At 44.8% G+C, this 22,536-nt stretch overlaps 1 long non-coding RNA gene across 1 annotated transcript; it reads left to right on the plus strand.

Moving 5' to 3' along the window:
- The first annotated feature begins 2,452 nt into the window (after window positions 1-2,452).
- Window positions 2,453-16,872, plus strand: LOC113456842. The gene is made up of 3 exons (XR_003377576.1): window positions 2,453-2,560; window positions 15,646-15,742; window positions 16,482-16,872. It is a non-coding gene; the product is annotated as an uncharacterized LOC113456842 (long non-coding RNA).
- The last annotated feature ends 5,664 nt before the right edge of the window (window positions 16,873-22,536 follow it).

Raw genomic sequence — 22,536 nt, forward strand, 5'->3', positions numbered from 1 at the left:
AAGGGAGGGGGCGACTTGCCCAGTCCTGGACACGCTAATTACAAGGATTCGGTTTCCCGGCTCTGAAGGAATGCATTACCTGCAGCAAAGCAGGCCTGGCCTCTCAGGAAGGCCCCAGAGGAAGCTGAATGCCCCAGTGAATTCCAGCCCCATCCCTAGGTTTATACCCACAACCCCAGCCCACGCTGAGCGACTAATCGCTTGGCCATTGTCAGGGCTGTTGTCCAATCAGCCCCTGAATAGCAAAACTTCACAATGCCGAGTATGAATTAGAGAGGAACAAATGTGGATGCAGACTTTTTTTGCAACAATACCTAACTGAGCCTTTCAGACAGGACAAGGGATGCACAAAAGCTCGACGGAAATTGGAGTAACTTTTGGAGGCCCTTGGAGCTCCCAGTCAATAAGCGTTAGCTCCATAATGGCGGCCTGGGCCTCTTCCATCAGCCACCCCCACCACCTTTTTTTTTTTTTTTTTTTGCTTTTCCTACAAAGAAAACAGTTTTTTTTTTTTTTTTGAGGTGGATCAATTGTTCGAGAGGTGGGGGGGAAATTGTCATAAAAATTGGGCATTTTTGTTGTCCTAGCTCGGAAACGGTGGCTCTCTGTTGAATAAAGCCAAATGGCGCTCTCTCTCTCTCTCTCTCTCTCTCTCTCTCTCTCTCTCTCTCTCTCCTTTTTATGTGAATTGTAGATTTGGTCATTATTTAGCCTAAGGTAGCAAAGAACTGGCAATGTCCCCTCCCTCCTCAGCCCACCCCCAGAAGAACAGAAAGGCTTCTTGAGCTATACAAATGTCAGGTCTCTGTTTTAAAATTTAGCTTTGTTTACCCAACAGATTGGAATTCATTACTGTGTAAAAGTGGTTCCATTTTCTGATCTTTTTATTCAAAATGTTGAGAGTATCAAAAAGCTCATTTGAAGGTCACAGGTTTATGTATCTATTCTCTTAAGTGTTTTAGAAATTCATATGGAGGACACAAAAGGTGGAAGATGTGAAAACACACTGTTCATTGTTTATCCTAACCTTGCCATGGTTATTAGATAAACGAGCGTGGGGAGGAAAAATGGCATTAAAAGCCATTGTGAACTGGGGATTTTTTTTCCCCCTGAAGACTGTTAATTTTAGCCCTTGATCTGCAAAGGTCAATTTCTAATTCTTTTTACTGCGCAGTTTATATAACTTCTGCATTTCAAGTCTATAAAAAGCGTCTGCAGACTTTTCATAATGTAGGTAGCAATTTATTTCATTATGGTTTGAATTTTTTATGGACATTTTGATGGAATTGTCAGGCTTAAAAGCTGTGCTGCCTTTCACTGGGGGGTGTGGGGACTTTCCCCCCTCTGATCCATTCTTGCTGGATAATTTAAAATTAGTAAGATTAATCAGTTCAGTGATTTAAAAGACCATACTTCGGGCTGAGCAAGGTCTGACGAAAGATCATTTTATTTTATTTTTTATTAGTAAATGATTTAAAAGGCCTTTTCAACTAGTTATCTGGAGCCGATATTTAGCTGTTACTTATTCCACTAATTTCTATCTTTTGTTAAAGAACTTCCCAGCCTAAATCTCCTTGCTCTGTCCCATGCTAATTGCAGCTCACATTATATAAATGGCTTTGTAAAGAAAACTATAACTCTACGCCTTGAAAGTTGGGTGTTTCTATTTGCTCAAACTTGATGCACTTGTTTGAAGAGGGTCATTGCAGGGAGAACTGTGCAGCTTGTAAGAATGTCCTGGGTAACAAGCTTAAACAGAACCTTTTGTTGTGCCTAGTATTCTCAGGACTCCAAAATGAGGCCTTCTTTTTCTAACTATGGGCTGAAGTGGTTCATTACTGCTGTTTCCTCGCCAGGCCAGGGCTCAGCCATTCCCACTCCTGAAGGCCTGTAACTTCCTTAAAAAGGAAGAAGGAAAACACGGCCCAGAAAGGTCTTGTTAGCACTTCCTATGTGAAATTAGCAGCTTTCTAAAAGGTACAACTCCAATTACCTCACATTGTGGAGGCCAGCACAAACTCAACAATATGCAGAGCCTAGCGAGTGACATCCTGTCTTTCTAGAGTTACTTCCCTAATTAAGAATGAAGAAGCTCTATTCTGCTGAGGGCATCTATTTACAGTGGTCACAATGCTTTAACTTGAGCATCCTTCTCAAAGACCAGTGTTAAAAAACACAAGTGCTCTTTTCGCTGAGCAGGCTATGGTGAGGCGACACATTCCTAACGGTTACGCCCTCAGGAAAAAAAAAAGTGTAGCCGCTTTGGCAGGATTGTTAGCACTTCAGAATTCATTTTCCACAATAACGCCCCTGCCCAGAGAGCTCTGGGAATTACAGTGGACAATGGGGAGGCATTCTTAGGAGGGTCTAATGATGGAATAAAAAGAAAAATATTTATTGCTTTTGACAGTTCCACAAGGGGCAAAAATCCTTGTCGCGGCTAAAGTTTCCCTAGCTGTTGGGAGAAGGCGGCTCACAGGGACTCAAACAGTTCTACTTCCTTTGTTAGGAGACTGAGGACCAGGGCCAAGCTGGGAAATTAAAGATTAAGTTCATTAAGGTAAGATAATTGTGCGGAGGCATTGTTGTTGATACAGGTGGAGCGATGGGGGCTGGGGTAGGAAGCCCATTTACATGTAGGGACGACCCATTAAACAGGCTTAACAGACGCGCAACGCAAATATGTTTATTATTTGCCTGATGGCTGACCTATGCTTTCTTTCACTGTTTCATTAGTCAACAGACCCCCAAAGGAGGGCCAGGACCCCCTGCGGGGAACCAGGTGGGAAGGAACAGCGCAAAGCCGCCTCCAGAAAGCAAAGAGCCCGGTCCTGGACCCGTCTTCCCTTTTAGGAGCCTCGTCTCCACGTCTGAGTTCCTTTCCTTGTCCATCTTAGAGGACCAATCCAGTTCCGGCCAAGTAGAGGGGACAATGTTCTCCCACCCGAGGTGCCTCTGAACCTTTCTGGACGCTGATAGGAAACGTTTATGCAGAAACCCAGGGGCTGCCCTTTTAAAAGAGTGTGGGGCTGGCTTCTCAGTAGACCCTGTGTCTGAATCTTCAATCAAGGAGCAGCTCAAAAGCTTCTCCCCAGGGACACTGCCCTCCCCAGAAACTGACTTTCTAGAAGATCCGGGTTGCTTATCTTTCAATTTTTTTCTTTTTTCTTTTTCTGAGGAAAACAAACTAAATATACACCCCCGCCTGATATACAGATCTACCCCCTGGGAGTCCTTATTGTAAACTGTAATTATCTTTGTTGGGAAAGAGCCCCTTCCTGCCTCCTCCCTAACTTGGAGGTCTCTAAGTACTGAAAACCTGAAAAAAATATGGTGGAATTCTGGGGTGCATGGGAGGGGGGAATTCTGGAGTACTTAGGGGTTGCCTATACAATCTCTCTGAATGTAGTGCCCAAATTGTGGCCCAGCGACTAAGAAGACATCCAGACAGTATTCAAGAGTATCACTTCATCAGCTGCCCCCACATGCCCTATGTCCTAGGCAGGAGCATTTTCTTTTGACGGGGCCTGTGATTATCATCTCTGATGTTGCTTTTTTTTTTTTTTTTGGTTGCTATTGTTTGTTTGTTTTTGTTTTTTTTTCTATTTCTAGGGAGGAAGTGAGAAACTAAGTTAAGTCTTGGAGTTGCCTTATTGACAGCAGATGTCCTGAGGGCGGAGAGCTTGTTTATTTATAAGAGAGTGTCATGTATTACACAAAAGCTCACCTACCTTTCTGTCCCCTCCTGCCCTTCCTCTAGCTCCCTTTTTGAGGAAAAATATAAGCACTGTCATCATGAGTTGGAAAAACAGAATTCTTTTTAAAATCATCCAGTCATAGAGAGACATTCAGAGAAGATCCCAGGATTTAGTTAATATTGGTGTGGAAAACAAAACAAAACAAAACAAAAAACCTTACTGTTAGAGAGATTTTACAACACACAGGGAGAGGTAGAGTCCCATAGTGAGAAGATTCTCAGGAGCTAAAAAATGCCCATGTTTGATTTATTCAGATTGAATGGCGCCTCAACCTTCCTCCCCCTTGCCGGCTTTGGAAGGGAGGGTTACATAAGAATGCTGATTCCCCTTCTCTTGCCCGGTGTCTAAACTGTAACCGAGGGCCCTTTGGTTATTTTCTTAGATTACATCAGAGAACCTTCTGAATAAAACACTTTCAGTGTAATGTGTCCATCGGTTTGAACAGAACCTGAAGTAATTGCGAGGCAACAGTTACCAAACTTCTCCCTGTTTCTCCTTGTCTGCTCCTGTCAGGACTTTCCTTCATTTATTTCTGTCCGGCATCCTTTGTCTTTGAGACTCTTGAACAGAATGCTTTCAAAAGTTAGCAGAGAGCGCTCTGATAAATCGGAGGAGAAATTAGGAACATCTGAGTTACTTTCTAAGATGGGTTAATGAAGAGAGGAGGATTTGCATTTTCTTTTACAGACCTAATGAGCAAGTAAAACAGAGGGGGAGGCCGGACTCCTCCTGGGCCACCGCAATGGGATTTTATCAGAAAGCAGAAAGTTTGATACAGACCCAAGTCCGAGCTACAGCTTCTTCAGAGTGCGTTAACGTTTTGAGGACAAGTGTGCAATCACTGGCCTTTCCCAATTTAAAATCTCCCTGGCTTGAAGACCACGGACAGTGTTCGCAGACCGTCCCTCACCACAGATGGCCTCTCAGGGGCGAACTAAAGGACTGCCAGCAGTAAGAAAAGAAAGTAATGGCTCCAAACCGAGGAAATTACATTTACATTTTCAACGACACTTAATGAAGAAGCTTTTTCTTTATTAATTAAGAAAAGTTTGTTATCTCTTTGTCATAAAAGAAGGGGAATCTTGTTTTGGAAATTCTAAGTATGTGGTCCTTAGAAATGCCATCTTGAATTTTAAACTCTGATCTGACGTTTGGTGACAGGATGGAAGTGTCCGGATGGAATTGCTGGCTTCAGACACTGAGAGCGTTTCTAGATGGGGAAACAGGTAGAGCCTTCACTGAGGCTGGGCTCTGATCTCAACAGGGGGGCTGGGGAACCCCAGCAAGGAGCAGCAGGCAGAGTCCAGAAAAAAAAAACCCAAAATGTTCCTCTATATGTCCTGAAGACTAAACATATTTCAAACTACTGCCTCATGATTCTGTTGCAACTCTTAATTATCTATTTACTAATATTTTAAAAGGAATTTACTATTAAGAACTCTTTCTGCACTCTTTTTACTGTACAGTTGGCACGAGGATGTAAGGAGTCATGTGGAATTCTGCAGACAGGTGGCTATTCTCTAGGTGAAGGATTTTTTTTAACTGAAGCCAAGTTTATATGGCATAATATTAATCATCTTCAAGTATATGATTGAGTGGTGTTTAGTATGCACACACAAATGTGCTTATGCTTTACGCTTTAGTAAGAATTTACCTCATTTTCACAATCGCGCACAGGTCATCGAAGGAAAACATACCGATATTCACTCAACAAACAGTTATTGCGTAATGGTTCGGAGCTAAGCTCTGTGGAACGTTAAAAAAAAAAAATAGACTGTCAAGTGCTCCAGAAAAGAAAATAAACAAAATAAAACAGTTTTGAGAGGTAAAATAATGCTAAATAAAGGGAAATATTTTTTGATTTTTATCCATAAACATCAGTCAGTCTCACAGAGTTCCAGCATCCTGAAACATCACGCATTGCTAAATATTTCTCAGCAACAATAGCAGTATAATTAGACTACAAAGGGCTTGGAATATTTACTGGGCCAGTTTTCTCAGGGTGATTTGATTTCCTCTGATGTGTTCCAAAGTTTTCAAAACTTACAGCCTCCAAGTTGAACTCTTTCAACATACTTTCTTTGATGGCCATTTACTGTGTTTGGGTGGGTACAGTATTTCACTGCGAAATTTTCTGTGATGCTTTTCTGAAAATTTTATGTGGTTATAAATGGCAAGGAAGGCTTCTAAGGGAGGGTACAAATTGCTTAACTTGGTTAAAAAAAGTTATTCATGTTTCTCAAGGGACTTTACATTAAGTCTTAATGGCTAAACACTAAGGTGAACTATTAAGGTACTGGGGCCAAGGGTATACTTAGTTTAACGTAAACTTTAAGGACTAAAACTGTCTATGTGTGTGTGGGGGGAGGTAGGGAGAAAGTGGGGATAGGTATGCTGGGTTTACTGATTGGCTAAGTTCCCAGCACAGTAGAGAGGACAGATTCAGGAGGATCAGGAGCCTCAGCTATGTGAGACCTTGCCTCAGAAAAACAATAGTAATATCAGAAATATGAACAATTAAATAAACCGGAGGTGGTGGTACACGCCTGTAATCCCAGCACTTGGGAGGCAGAAGCAGGAAGATTTCTGTGCATTCTAAGCCAGCCTGATCTACAAAGTGAGTTCCAGGACAACAAATACTGTTTCACAGAGAAACCCTGTCTTGAAAACAAACAAACAAAAACAAAACAAAAGTAGTGTAAAAAAGAAAAGAAACAAACAAAAAGTGTGGTCTATTGATACATTTCATTTCTTTAAAAACATCCTTCAGGTCAAATGGGTATTTTGATGATAGTCACGATGGTGGTGACAGTAGTCCTGATTCAGAGGAGAGAATTGGTACAGAGAAAAGGTGGCAAGAAACTTGCTCTGTTCGCTTAGTCACTCCTGCTTTTGGTGACCTTTAATGAAGAGTCTTCTCTGGCCTAGCATACAGAGGGAAGAGCGAACCAGTAAGCACTTACTGAGTACCTGCTTTGTCATGAATGTCCTGCTTTGTATCATTTGGAGAGGGAAGAGCCTGCTTGTGGGTTGCGGTCCTGATTCTTAAGTTATAGCTGCATGCCTTTAGTGAACTACCTAACCGCTACGAGCCCTAATTGCCTCATCTGGAAGGAACAGCTTCCTCTCACAGTGCCCATGTGCATCCGCAGAACTAAGTAACTTCTTAGTAAGTGACTTAGTAAGTGACGCTAAGTAACAACTTCCGAGCTCAGTTAATTGGTAATTTCTGAGACAAAGACAGTATCACGTCCCTCCTGCTTGCTGTACCTTTCAACCAGAGAACGAAGTATGCCATTCTACCAGGGAAAACAAACTACCTTTTGGTGTGAGTTTTGTAAATCATAAAGCATCATATTAATCTCTTATAGTGCGTGTGACTTCTGGAGGAATCATTCTGAAGCCTGCCCATGGAGGAAGGACGATGGCAGAATTACTATTTTGAATGGGACTGTCTAGAATCTGTAACTCTGATGTTGAATACCATCTCTGGCAGCCACTGAACGCTTACAAATATCACCAGAAAAAAAATTTATTTCAATTTGCCACCAGACTGGAACTATCAATTTATACCTGAAATATGTCAAAATGTTGGGTATTTCTATAATGATAAAACTGATTAGAATTGCTGCGTTTAATTAAAATGCTAATCCACTGTCATCTCACTTGATCTCTGTGTGTAGGAGATTTTCTGTTTGCTGTTAAGATGTCTTATTATTAAGTGAAAAGCCTCCTGTATAGCCAGTGTCTGATAGGAAAGGAACAGGTGACAGTAGCCGCGAGTGGGCAGAAGTGACCCTACAGGTTGAAGGAGTCAGTCACTACAGGAGAGCCAGAGGGCCCACCCCTGTCTCTGAAATCCTCCTCAGCTCGTTTCCCAATCTTCAGGCTATTGTAGCCTACTGTAGCAGTACATCCGGCTGAAACACAACTCCTCCAGAAGAAAGAACACGGAGTTGCTACTCACAGAGAGGAAAGGAGCGAACTGCCTGCCAGCTGCTCCTGGCCTGAGAGAGAGAACAAGGCTTGAGGTTCTCAACACAACCTGAAGGAAATCTGGTTTTGCTGAATTTATACTATTCTAAAATCGTCCTCGAAGTCAAGGAAAACTGGCTTTCCTCTGTGACATGGGAGCCTGAAATGTGGCCTTTGTTTTCGTGCCCAGTGTCATGGTTCGGATCTGAACTCTCCACCCAAACTCACATGTTGAAGGCTTGATCCTTTGCATTGGTGCTGAGGTGGATTTGGGGAAGGCGGCTGGCTTCTGAGGGCTAGGACCCACCAATGATGACAAATTCATAATTTGATGGCTTTACTGGGAGCCAGTAGGAGCTTTCCAGTTGGAGGATGTTGGTTCCTAGGGAATGTTCTAGAAGTAGATATTTTGTTCCCAACCCCTCCTGCTTTTCTCCTCTTCCCTGCAATCATGAGGCGAGTATCTTTCTCCACAGCATACCATGTGACCTGCTGTTTTCTTCCCCGAAGGACCAGAAACAGTGGAACCAAGTGATCAGGGCCTGAAACTATAGGCCAAAATAAGTCTTCTCTCCTTTGATGGATTAGCTGAGATATTTTGTCATAGCTATAGAAAGTGGGGTGTGACATGACATCACCTAACAATGCGGCTTAGAAGCCTTTGGAAATTATTTGAAGGAAGAGAAAAAGATCACACATGACAAGTAGAATCCCATATGTCACTAGATGGGAACTCAGAGGATCCCAGGTTGGTAGGAGTTGCCATCAGTGTGACATTTCAGATAGAACCAAAGCCTGTATGGGGAGTTGAACTAGAGACTGCTCGTGTTTCTTCTGGCCAATAAGGTGCTTACAGGCATTTTGTTGTTATTGTTTCTGTTTCGTTCCCAAGACTTTATATCAGACTAAATCTCAAGGTGACAGATTAATTTATATGGGAGAGAAAATTTCAAGACAGCATCGCCTTTTGGCCATGGCATGATGGTTGCTAATTGCTTTTAGCCAAGTTTACAGTGACCATCAGGAAGAAAAAGGAGAACAGAAAGACTAGGAAAACTTGTCATTTGGGCTTGAAAAGCTGGGACAAAGGATGGGGTGGTTGCCTAAGAGATTAGGATCATTTCAGAATGAAGTGAGCTAGGTGAAAGGAAGAAGACTCATGCGAATCTCAGAATCTGGCCAGACTGGATCCACCGTAAGCTTCAGGATATGCATCAGGCCGCTGTGCTCACACTTAGGAAGCTGGTTCTTCTGGTTTATTATCTCAGCCAGCTAGGCTCTCACATGTCATTATTGCTGTGATCTGGAGATGGGGGTACCTACTGTTCTTGTTTGCTTGACATCATCCATATGATACTGGATTTGAAAGCGTGTGAAATATAAGTGCTATAGGATCATGGAAGCCTCCATCAAGATTTTGAAGGGAAGCCCAGAGAATAGGCAGTATATGTTGTAAAATAGCGCAGGGCCCCTTGTTCCGTCTTGCCCGGCTAGCTTAACCCGAAATAATTACACGGAAACTGTATTCATTTAAACACTGCCAGGCCCATTATTTCTAGCCTCATATTGGCTAACTCTCACATCTTAATTAACCCATTTCTATTAATGTGTATCGCCACTTGACTGTGGCTTACCGGCATGAGTCTAACCAGCGTCCATCTTGGAGAAGAGAGCCATGGCACTTGCCACACTGCCTTCTTCCTTCCAGAATTCTGTTCTGTCTTTCCTGCCTACCTGAGTTCACCCTATCAACTAGGCCAAGGCAGTTTTCTTTATTCAATCAATGAAAGCAACATATCCTAAACTAAGTGTATGGCAATGTTGAAGTCCTATAGGTATCCCCTTGAGTGGTAATGCATAAGAGTGGAAGAGATGGTACAGAGGACATCTCGGAAAGTTAAACATGCCAGGAATGTAGAACATCTGCCAACCAGGTGGTGCTGGTACCTGCCTTTAATCCCAGCACTCAGGAGGCAGAGACAGGCAGATCTCTGTGAGTTTGAGGCCAGCCTGGTTTACAGAGTGAGTTTCAGGATAGCCAGGGCTGTTACACAGAGAAACACTGTCTCGACAAACAAACAAAAAACAAACAAAACCATCTGCCAAGAAAGTCCCAGGCAATAAACGATCAGAGCCAGCCCACATGAGTGGCACTATGACAGTGGCTAGTGAGCCTGAAGAAGTAGGAATTCCCAAGCCCTGTGGAGTTCACATCCTACCATTTTCTGTATAAGTCAGACAAGGAGCTATGGGAATTGACATTTAACCACTAGGTTTTACTTTCTTTCCCTCATTCTTCCACTCATGCCTTAATCCTCTCTTTTAGAATGAGAATAGTCATCCTTCTATATTATATATTGGTCATATATAAATTGTTTCTCAATTTTTTTTTTGGATTTTTCGAGACAGGGTTTCTCCGTAGCTTTTTGGTTCCTGTCCTGGAACTAGCTCTTGTAGACCAGGCTGGCCTCGAACTCACAGAGATCCACCTGTCTCTGCCTCCCGAGTGCTGGGATTAAAGGCGTGCACCACTATCGCCCAGCTGTTTCTCAATTTTTATAAGAGCTCCCAGCTAAGAGCTTGTCTCTCATCTCAGAGGAGACACAGGTCTTGGACTTTTGAGCAATGCTAGAACTACTGAGACTTTGAATATTCTTTACAAGGGAATAATGCATTTTTCATTATGAGGAAGATATGAGCCTTAGGGGCACTAGGATAGAATGTGATAGTTTGGATTTGGAATGTCCTAGAACTCAAGTGATGAAGGCTTGGTCTCCAAATGCAGCAATGCTCAGAGGTTAGGCATCTGGGAAGGGACTGGATCTTACCAGTGTAAGGTGAGGGCATCAATCTTACCAATAGGTTGATCCCTTGATGTATTCATAATGAGCACAATGCTGGGAGGTGGTAAAAGTTGTAGGCTGGCTTCGTTGGAGGACACAGATTACCAGAGGTGCACCCTTAAATGTTGCCTCAGGTTCCTTGCTTTCTATCCTGTGTTTTGGCTTCCATAACGCAAGTAGCTTCCTCTGCTGTACTTCATTTATTGGGCCACACTCAAAAGCAATGGAGCCAGTTGAACATCGACTGAGACCTCTGAAGCCATGAGCCAAAATAACCTTTCTCCTCTTAAATTAGCTTGTCTGGTATGTTGCCATAGAAACAGAAAGCTGGTTAATGTAGCCAGAGATGACAAAGTACAAGAACAGAATGCAGGAATTGCATTTGGGGTCTTTAGAAAGAGCCTGGAGCCACCATGATAGTTGCTGTTTGGTGTGGCTGCCACTTTAGATTGGACTCTGCTGTGGAATAATCCTTCCGTACACTGTGAAGATGTGTTGCTCTCATTGTTAATAAGGAGCTGACTGGCCAATAGCTAGGCAGGGTTTTGGGGATGGAGAGGGTACTGGGAAGAAGGGCAAAGTCAGAAAGTCACCAGCCAGAAGCAGAGGAAGCAGGCATGAACATGTAGTGCTGAGAAAAGTACTTCCATGTGCCAGAGCGTAGATAAGGAATGGGTTAATTTAAGTTGTAAGAGCTAGTAAGTAACAAGTCTAAGCTATCAGATGAGCAGTTAATATTAATAATAAGTCTCAGTGTAGTTATTTGGGAGATGGCTGGTGGGACCAAACTGACTTCCAGGACACAGAGAAACTTACTTATGGAATTCAAGTCTGGGATTCCTCTGCCTCTTCAACTTTCCCATATGACTGATCCAGGGTCTGGGAGATGGTTTCTGTTCACTTCCCTTATCAGTATCTCTAGTCCCATTGACCAGGACCGACCCCTCCACACCTTTGTTGATGGAAGTTCTGGTTCTTCTTCTCCATCCACTAGTGCCCTGCTCCTCTGACCCTGCCATCTCGATTTGCTTCCTCCAGTGGTTTCACCTTCCTCCCTAGCCCAGAGCTTGTCCAAGTGAAACTTCGTGATGGACATTCTCTATTCACTTCCTCATTAAGCCCTTCCCCCTCCCCTTGGTGAATCGTCAATACCTTCTTATCTGACTTGCAGGATAACTCCATCCCACTGGGCAGTGAAGCACCTCAAGTTCAAGTCTTTAAACACTTGCTGGAGCCACTTGTCCTGTGAGACCTTTCCCCTTCTTACGCTTGCAGGTCTCTACCCATGAGTGTCAACACAGTGTGGCATATCAGGTTGCAGTTAAGACTAAGCACCTCCCCATGTCCTAAGATTGGGCAAGGTGACCCAGCATGAGAAGTAGAGTTCTAAAAGCCAGTAAAAGAGCTAGAGTCAGCCTGTTTCCACTTTTAGGAGTCCCATAGGAGTACCGAACTACACAGCTGTAGCGTATCGATTGGCAGAGTTCCTATATCAGTTCCATGCAGGTTCCCTAGTTGTCAGTTAAGTCTTTGTGAGCCCTATGAGCCCAGGTTAGTTGATTCTGTGGGTTTTCTTGAGGTGTCCTTGACTCTCCTGGCTCCTACAAACCTTTTTCCTCCTCTTCTGCAGGATTCCTCAAGCTCTGCCTAATATCTGGCTGTGGGTCTGCATCTATTTCCATCAGTTGTTGGATGACAGTTGGGCTAGGTACCAGTCTACATGTATAGCAGAATATCATTAAACATCGCTACATTGACATTTCTTCCCTCCAGTCATGTTTGGCTCCATCCTAGGTCTCTGAATCATCCCACTTGTGGCTTCCAGTGCTCCAGGCAGTGTCACAAGTGGGTTTACTCTCTGGGCATGGGTTTTAGGCTAGACCAGTCATTGGCTGGTTTCTCCCTCAATGTCTAGGCCACCCTTACCCTAGCACATCCCATAGGCAGGACAGACTGTAGGTTGAAGCTTATGTGACTTGGTTGCTTTTCCACTCCCTCCACTGAAAGTCTTGTATGGTCACAGGAGGTGACAGTTAGATACATGCTTAAATTAAGGTAATACACCATAGCAAAATTGGCCACTTTAACAATCTTAGGGAAAGAGTTAGTCTTATTAATGTTATTCACAGTGGTGTGATAGCATCATCCACATACAGCTCTGGCACTTCCGTCCTCCCAAACAGGATCCTGTGCCTATTAAACGCTAACTCCTTCTCCCCACAGTTCCTAGGAACCTCCATTTTACCCTTTGCTGCTAAGAATCTGTCTATTCTGAGGACCTCATACAAGTGTAATCTAAACACATTTTCCTTTGTGCCTGGAGTATTTTGCTTAGCACTGTATCTGCAAGGTTCAGCCATGTGTGCCATAGATCAAACTTTTATTCTTGCTTAATACTTGGCATTAAATTTCAATGCCATTGCTTCAAACTTATGTCCACGTGCGTACTGAGGACTCATTCATTTGCCGTGGTAGACATAGGGTTGCTTTCACCTTTGCTTGTTGTGAGTGACACTGCTGTGAACATTGATGTACAAGTATCTGTTGAAAATACATTTTCAATTCTTTTGGGTATATACCAAGAGTGAAATTACTCGATCATATGGTAATTCTATGTTTAACTTTTGAGGAACTGCCAAACAATAATCACTTTATAGTGAACGATAATTCACATTTACATGACACTTCATGGGTTTCCAAGTGCTGGCTGCTCCATTAGCATCTCAGAACAAGCCTGCGAGACAAGTATTGTTATTAATGTCACTTCTCTTCAGGTGAAGAATATGAGACTCGAAGGTTCAGAGAGTTGATCCAAGTCACTCAACACACTAATGGAGACTTTGGCCCCAAAATAAAGTCATTTCTAACAATCAGCTTTCATAATAGACTCAGTGATGTAGCATGATCCCCTCCAACACTGCCTCTTTGCGATATCCCCAGTGCTAGAGTGACCATGGTCACCATGACTAGGGATCCATCAAGGGCAGATGACCTTTGTTTTCCCATCCTGTGAGAGGCTGGTACTGACAGATGTCAGGAGCTTGGGTGGGCTGTTGATGGACAGAAGATACCACAACAGAGAACGAACTGAGAGGGCCTCGTGGAGACCTCTGATGCAGACACAAAGAAAGATGGCGTTTTTATGTTGGGGGTGACCTCTGCCAGTTCCCCTCTCTGAAATAGATTTCTTGCTCTGATTTCTTTGGATCCAGCCCCATTCATTGTTATTCATGCTTGTACCTCCTTCTGTTTCAATAGTTGATTTGCTCCTCTGCCTCCCCATTGGGACTGGGTTCACTGAGGTCAGTCCTTAGCACCAGACATGATACCAGACACAGAGTAGGTGCTTTAGTGTGCGTCATTATGGTAATGAAATATTGTTGCTGTTCTTTTAGCATGTGTGTGTATGTGGTGTGTGTGTGTGTGTGTGTGTGTGTGTGTGTGTGTGTGTGTGGTGTGATGTGCTCACACACATGCTCCTGTGCTCGCACAGAGGACAGAGAAGGATACCAGGCATCCTGCTCCATTACTCTGTGCCTTATTCCCCCAGATAGGGTCTCTCATTGAAGCTGGAGCTAGGCTGTCAGTCAGCAAGCCCCAGTAGTCCTTCTTCCTCTGCTTTCTCTAACTCTGGGGTCTCAGGTGCATGCATGGCCACTGCTAGATTTTTAACATCGGCTTGGGTTGGTTTGTGTTCATGTGCCCATGCTGCAGATGCTCTTGCCCACTGGCCTCTCCCTGGTGCCCGGGGATGCACTTTAGGGTGAGCAGGCCTTTGGAAGTTGCCTTTCTCCCCTTACACTCTTACCAGTGGGATGAGCTCTGTTCAATTTGAGTTTCAGATAAACAAGAAATAATTTGGAATATAAGCACATATTAAGCTAAAAAGTATTCATCCCTTTGTCTGAGGCTCAGATTTGACTGGGTGTCCCGTATTTTCATTCGCAACATTGGCAACCCTAATCAGGTATTGCAGCCATGTTCCCCCGAATCCTCAGAAATGCCGAGAAAAGCACAGGAAACTGATTTCCAACATCTGAATTGTCAACTGCATTTTAATTTAAAAAACACCAATGGCAGGGGCATTTCCACTTGTTTGGAAGCCAGTCCTCCTCCTGCAGCAACTTAATTCCCATCTGTGGCATCAGTTAGGCCCCTCGCTCGTGGCTCTCTTCTGATTCATCTAGTCTGGCTGTGGCTGGCTAACCCTGGCTGCTCACTTCTCCGGGTGTCCATTTGTGGCTGGGGAGAACATTCCTGAAGGCTGACACACAGAAGAAGCCCTGCTCACTAGCAGGCTCACTGTCTAAATGTGTAGAATATATCACACTCCATCTCTTTGACTGGTCCACCATCCAGAACTTCCTGCTCCAGACCCGACTTGGAACCTGACTTGGTTTCCCCAGGTCTGCTTCTGACGGTGGCAATGAACTAAGGCCCCATCCTGAGCTTGCCTGGGAGCTCAATTCTCTGCACTCCGGACTGCTTGGAATGAGGGTGATGGGGTCCAGGTGAGGAGCAGGGTCACTGCCTCTGGCAGGGGTGATGTCTTCAGGTACTGGAAAACTCGGACTGAGGTCAGGGTCACGGATTCTAACCACTATGAAAATGAACCAAGAGATGACATGAGGACAGGCCTGGTGGTTGGTGTTTACTTTGTGGTTACCCTTCTGAGATACCGAATCTTAACACCCCCAAGAGCTTTCCTAACTTGTTTAATTTCATCTTGCTAGGATACAGCGACTTGTGCATCTTAGGAGCAGCCAGGAATATGAGCAGCAACAAACGTTGGGTATAGGAAGTGTCAGATGGAAGGTTGTGGTGGAACACACGGGGTGTTGTTCGCAAAAGCCACATAAAGAGAGAACAAGAGTCAAGACCCAGGGGAGGTAGTGTGGCTAAGTAGCTCAAAGGCATGCAACAGTGTTGAGTTCCAACTAAAGTAGAAGAGAAGAAGGAACATACAGACACACAATCCAGAAAAATCGAAGTAACCTAACAACCAAACTTGGCACCTTCAATCTGGGAAGTTGTTGGGCTAAAGGACTGATATGTCTATATCTTTGCAGGACTTTGATATCTTCAAGGACAAAGGAACATCTACCATGGAGAGCTACCAAGAGACAGGAGCCTGAAGGAGCAAAAAGGGCCCAGCACTGTGAATAGGTAGGAGGCAGATAACATCTAAAAGTCAAGGTGAAATAGGTCCAAAGTGAACAAGATTATAGGAAGCCCTGCTAGAGAGGCGTATGTACACGTGTGTGTGTGTGTGTGTGTGTGTGTAGTGTGTAGTGTATTTGTGTGGTGTGTGTTTTTATGTGTGTATGTGTGTAAGGTGGATGGGTATGTGTGGTATTTGCATGTGTGTGTATATTTGTGGTGTGTTTATGTGGTGTGTGTTTATATGTGTTTATATGTGGTATGTGGTGTATGTGTGTAGTGTGGGTGGGTGGGTATGTGTGGTGTGTGTGTGTGTAGTTTGTGTGTAGTGTGTGTGTAGTGTGTGTGGGTGTAATGTGTGTGTGTAGTGTCTGGACAGAGGTTGGAATGCATAGAAGAGCCACGAAGTTTCAGGTTAATGACTCTTTGAAAGCTCTGCCCTCCTCTAGAAAAGGAGCTGGCCTTTGCTTCAGAACTTAAAAAGACTCAGTTCATTTCCACACCATTCATTTGAGGGCACTTGGTGGACACACTGGATGATCAGGACAAATAGTCCCAGGGAAATCATCCAGCCCTGAGGGACTGGTCCCAGAATCTCCCAACAGGACACCCCACAGGGACATTAGCTCCCAGTGCTTTACTTTCCCCATCCTTCTTCCACAGGGGCCGTCTTGTGGGGAGCAGTAGCCCTGGGTTGCATTTTAGAATCTATGACTAAAACAAATCTTTCCTTTTCTACCCAAAGCCATGGAAAACAGATTGCTGGAGACTTCTCTGATTACAGCTGCTTACAGGAGTCTGTGGACAACCTGACATGCAAACTGCCCTTCGACTTCACAGTCGAGAAAGGAGCTGAGAGGAGTGTGAGGGACGATGAAGAGGAGGAAGGACAGGCTAGGCTTGGTGGAGAACACTCACTCACCCCTGTGGCCCTTGGGCAATCACTTGAGGCTTCTCGGTGGGCACAGGGGATTTTCTAGCAATTCCTGAACCTCCCGGAAGGTCAAAAAACAGACCAAGTCCCAAACACCCAGGAGTCTAAATCCAAGAAGCATTATCTCTTTTACTCCTGGACTTAGAACCCAACACAGGTTCTAAGACTTTCTCTTTCTAAATCAATAAAACATGATTATTTTGCCAAGCTCTAAAAAAGCCAGATGTTAAGGTTTTCTAACCCTGTGTTTATTGGGATCCCGCCCCCCACATATGGGAAGTTACGTTCCTTTCATGTTGTGGCATACAAAGCAGACATGCTGGATTGGCATTGAAGGGAACTCTGAACTTGGCACATCTGTGCCTGGGGAGTGGTCCCCAGACTGGTGCTGTGAATTGAGGAAGCTGAGGAGCTGAAGGAGAGGGGCCTTCCTCCCCAGGCTTCCACTCCTCACTCCCTTTGGCTGGGCCTCCCTCTTTGGTTCCTTATTTCTTACCATTTGTGTGTTCATGATGTGGGGATGGCCAGAGGGGAGCCAGCATGCTGGCCTCCGGTATAATCCAATAATTGGCTGTAATCCGCATATGAAATATTTGGAGATCTGCCTCCTCATTAACTCCTACTTGAAGAATAATCACATCTCCACATACAGGCCTTTGGGCCAAGTTCTCCCCTCCCATCTCTGAGTGCCTATTGCAGCTTCTGCTCCACCAACGACTCCTATAATTGCCACACTCTTGCGTTTCTACTCATCGTAGGAATATTTTAAAAACCCACAGCCAAAGGGAAGGCCCTTCATTGATGCCCCCAAATTAAGGTGGTACTAAAATTCTTAGAAGTCGGCAGAAAGGAGATCTGCTAAGCACAGTATGTGTATCCCCAATATAGCTGGAAGACAGTCTTAAGAATCCTGGGTGGGGGTAAAATGTCTGGGGCGGGGGGGGGGGGGGGCAAGAGAATTGTGTTAAAGGTGTGAGGCTACAGCAATGCTTCCAGTTGTCATGGAAACGGCTCATGGCGGCTGTTCAAATGTGGGAGGGTCGGGTGGGAGCCCTGATACTCCTAGGATGGAGCCACAATGAGCCAAGGCCAGGGATGTGTGTGAAGAGCCCAGTTTGGGAGCTCCCCTCTCTGAGAGCTGGCCTCTTAGCACTGCTTAGACCTGTCAGCTCCAAGTGGAGAAAGGCCAGAATCAGAAGAGCCGAGACTCTCGGAGTGCTTCAGTACTGGTGATGCCTGCACAATAGAAGCTTGTCAGACCCTCAATAGGATAAGAGGGAGCAGCCTGAAGCAGGAAGATCTCAGAGAGCTTTGTTGCGGGTGGGGATATCTTATTTAGTGCGACGCTGTATATCCTTATAGTCAATTACGGATTCCTCCAGGGTTCATAGGGCCAGTAGCCTCAGTGGCGGCACCATGGATACATCTGGGAGAAGTTCCAAAAAGACCCTCTGTTGCCAGATGTGCCTCTAACCCTTGCCAGCAGGTCTAGGACTCCACCATCCTAATGCTATGCCTTTGTAAAGCACTCCGCTTAGGGCTCTTTCCTGTCCATTGCAAGTTCTCCTGGGAAAATTCCACACTGAGTCACTTGGCGAGGACCAACTTATCAAGTGCTCCCAGGTTCAAAAAGCCCCAGTTGGAAAAGAAAGGGGAAAACTAAAGAAGTGGAGAGGGACATCCCAAACTTTCTCACCACTCCTGTGCCCTCCAGACCAGGCTGGGCAACCAGCACATAGATAGCATCTACAGAGGATTTTATGTCCTTTTTTCCTGCCGTGTGCTGCCTGGCATCTTTAGAGGCTGAGGGGCACGTGCACTGAAAGGATGGCATGTTGGCTCTAAGATCCCAAGCACAAAGAAGGAAGGAAAGGAGCTGCCCTTCTCTCCAGAGACTGTAGACCTCAGATACCCTGCTAGGAGGGGGTTCTGATTAAATATGGAAAACCAGTTAAACTTGAATTTCAGATCAATACCAAGTGGTTTTCTTGAGTATAAATACGTCCTATGTATTTCATGGAGCATAATTATGATTATTAGTCACTGTTTATCAAAAATTCAAATTTAACTGGGGTGTCCTGTATAATTATTTGCTGAATTTGGCAATGGCATCTGGAAGCAGCTGGAGATTCCGTGGCTCTGCCTTCCCTTCCCTAAACACAGAGCTTCAGGAAAGACCCATGTATCTTTCCTCTCTGGCCCTCACCACCTGTCCCCTGCTGCTCAGCGTGTCTCCTCAACCCCTCTGCTCCTGTCCCACCCCTCTCTTCTCTTTTTAAAACGGGAGGTTTTGTCAGACACATCTATCTCAATCTTTGCTCTACTGTTTCCTGGCTGTGTGATCCTAGAAACGTAGTTTTCGGATCCAAAAGTCTCTCCAGTCGCATGGAGGCTTTATTATGGCCTCAGGAGGCGGCCCCAGAGTGAAATGGAGACCTGTTTAGAAAGGACCGAGTACAGCATATGACAGGGGCAGACCCAGCAAACAGCTATGGGGTTGAATCACCCCTTCCAAGCCCAGCTGGACGCTGCCAGTGTCGTTCACACGCACGCGCACTGCTTTCTTGTCCATTCCTACCCAAGCACATACCCTGGCACCTCTTTTGGGGCCAAGAGTTCTTTCTTACATTTCTGAGACTTTAGAAGAAGTGCGTGTGTCACCCGATTCACAGTCAACATCACCTCAGGGAGCTCTCTCCTCCAGCACCTCTGTTTGGTTTCTTTGGTGTCTTTGGGCTTTGGTTTTTATATGTTCCCTTTGCCCAGGTGGTGGGGAAGCCTACCAGTCCTTCGTTGTTTATAGCCGTGTCCAAGTCCCCTTTCCATGTTGTCTGGTCCGTTATTCCTCCAAGCAGATACAAGGGGCTCCTGGAGAGGAATTCTGGGAACACGACTTCTCTATCGGAATTTCGGCATGATGAGCCTCCTTCTCACTGAGCCTTACTGTTCGTAGTTCTGTTTGCAGATGAGGGAAATGGAGCTGAGAAAGGTTTTTTTTTTTTTTTTTTGATGTTTTTCGAGACAGGGTTTCTCTGTGGCTTTGGAGCCTGTCCTGGAACTAGCTCTGTAGACCAGGCTGGTCTCGAACTCACAGAGATCCGCCTGCCTCTGCCTCCCGAGTGCTGGGATTAAAGGCGTGCGCCACCATCGCCCGGCCCCTGAGAAAGGTTCTTGTAGGAGCTGGCAGGATGGCCCAGTGGGTAAAGACTCTTGCTGGCAACCTTGATGACCTGCGTTTATCCCCAGGACCTAGACGGTGGAAGAAGAGAACTGACTCCCCAGTTCATCCTCTGACCTGCGCACACGTCTAGTGACTCAGAATTAAAATAAACAGGAAGGTTTATCTAAGGAACACTTACAAACTAATTAGAAAATGGCAATTTCATAGAAAAAGGAAATTCACTATAAAAGCTATCTCTGGCAATAAACATTCAGAGACTTCCTACCTCTTAGGGAAGTGCACATTGAAACAAAAGTAAGGGATCACTCTCCACACTCCACTGGCACAAGTGGCGGGATGTGGCCCACTAGGATTCCCGGAGTATGGGATACTGGACAGTGATCATGCAATCCTTCATCCTATGACACCACAGGTCCACGAACAGTGAGAAACAAAGGTTCGGATGAAACTCAAGGATACTTGAGTTTAGAGGATGCTCAAAGACTCCCACAGCTACACCGTTTGTCACGAAAGGAAAGTGGCACCAAACCACCAGACTCTGGCCAGCTGTTGCATAGACTGTTGCTAAGGCAGGCTGAGGGGGAAGTGAAGCATGTTTCTGTGATACACGACATTGCCTGGCTTAGTAGTTTGTTGTTGTTGTTTTTGCAGGAACACAACCACACACTATTAAATGACGTTCTAGCTGTGCGCTTGTTTCCGCAGTGGTGGAATCAAGGGGTAAATAGAGACAAATTTTTGCAATAGGTTATAAGATCTAAAATGCTACTTTCTGGCCCTAAACCGAAAGTCTGACCTCTTCTCCAGAAATAAGGGACCCATAACATAATTTATTTACATTTTATTTATTTTTATTGTGTGTGTGTGTGTGTGTGAACTGTATGCACACATATGTAATTCAGAGAGCAGCTTGTGGTAATTGATTCTCTTTTTCCATTGTGTGGGTTCAAGGTATTGAACTTGGGTTATTAGGAAAGTCATAAAGTGCTCATCTCACCAGATACCACTGTAGCCAATGACATATAGAAAGATATGCAGTAAAATTTCTTTGCTAGAATGATAAACACCAATTGAAGACACTGGCCGTCACTGGGGAAGAAGGAGGAGAAGGAGGAGAGGGCAGTTTCAGCTCCGAGTTAACGCCACTGCTTTAAGCATAGTAGGTGAGGTAACCATACTATGCTGCTGGGCTTTCATGCTAGTGATAACTACTTGACTATTTTTACATAAAATTTTGAAGATTGCATGTAAAATATTTTCTGAAGTATCATAAGGAGGCCGATGCATTTCGGGAGGGGTGGAAAGATTCTTAACTCCCTCCTATGAGGCAGTTTTGAAGAGACTGAATTTGAACTTGCATCTCTCAGAGCCCAGCTGCAAAATCTTAATTTGTGGACACAAACACTTACTGCATAGCTTCTCTCTGTGCCTCTTGGAAAAGTTTGTCAATGAGAGTAGAGGCCTCCACCTCCACATGCACCTGCTAACCATTTCTGTCCTTGTGGGAACTGGTTCTCTCTTACCATTGTGTGGGTTCAGGGTATTAAGCTTGAGTTATTAGGTGGGTAAGAGTGTGCTCTTATATCTTGCTCAGCTCATCACATATGACTGTAGTCCATGGCAGTATTATGTATTATTTGTAGAAAGACAAAATTTCTTTGGTAGAATGATAAACATTAAAGAGTCCTCCAGACCCTCTCAGAATTTTGGAGACCTCCAAGAAAGGGGGGTCCAAGTGCTGCAGGCAGGCCTTGAACCTGGTATACAAGGCAAAGCGGTTGTATACCACAGCTAATCGGGAAGTCATGGTGATGAAGCCTGGGCACGTGGAAGTCAGGGTTCGCAATCTATGCCCTCACTCTTCTCACTCCTGAGAGCTGGTCACCTCAAGAAAACCCTCTTTAATCTTCTTTATCTCTCCCATCCATCCTCCTATTGCCTCTCACCACAGGAAGCACAGTGTGCGCTTATCCCGCACTCTCATGGATTCCCAGTGCTTGGCTTTGCTGTGTGCTCTGCTGCCTCAGTTGGTGCAATTCATAAGCGAGTCCATCTTGCGGGTCCTCACACAGGGCCAGCACACAGTAGGTATGCAGTATCCCCGGCAAATGATCTGTAAATGAGGAAATGATGCATAGTTGAAGAAACACCTGAAATGACAACATTCCAAAGTAGGCAGGTGCAAATCAGCCTACTTGAGCCTGGCTTCCAGAAGGTTCCCCTCGCATTTACAGCATGGAAGAGGGTCTGCTTGCCTGGCTGCTGAATCTGTAGGGCAAGAAACAGAGAGGGTAGTCCACATTCAGACTTGATGTGAATGGGGGACGCTGGGGTCAGGCTGGGCAGAGGGAACCTTGGCTTTGACCTTCCTTCATTCCATTTTGTTTATTTTTTTCTAGTTTTGCTTAATTATCTCAGACAATACCCCGACAACAGTTGTGAAATGCAAAAACAGCCAAAGAAGAAATAAATCAAGAGCAAAAAAATGAGGGAAAGACAGAATTCACCTTTCATTGGTTCGCGTGGTCCCGGTAGGAGAATGAAGTTAGGGCACAAAAGCTTAGCAACAACAACATTGGGGGGGGGAGGTATGAGAGGGAAGCTGAACAGCCATTAAAGCAATTAAGAAAAGATTAAGGTCGCTGGTGGTGGAGGGAGAGAGAGAGACCCATTAATCAATAGGCC

The sequence above is a fragment of the Microtus ochrogaster genome, chromosome 16, assembly GCF_000317375.1.
Source record: "Microtus ochrogaster isolate Prairie Vole_2 chromosome 16, MicOch1.0, whole genome shotgun sequence".
In the NCBI taxonomy this organism is placed as follows: Eukaryota; Metazoa; Chordata; class Mammalia; order Rodentia; family Cricetidae; genus Microtus; species Microtus ochrogaster.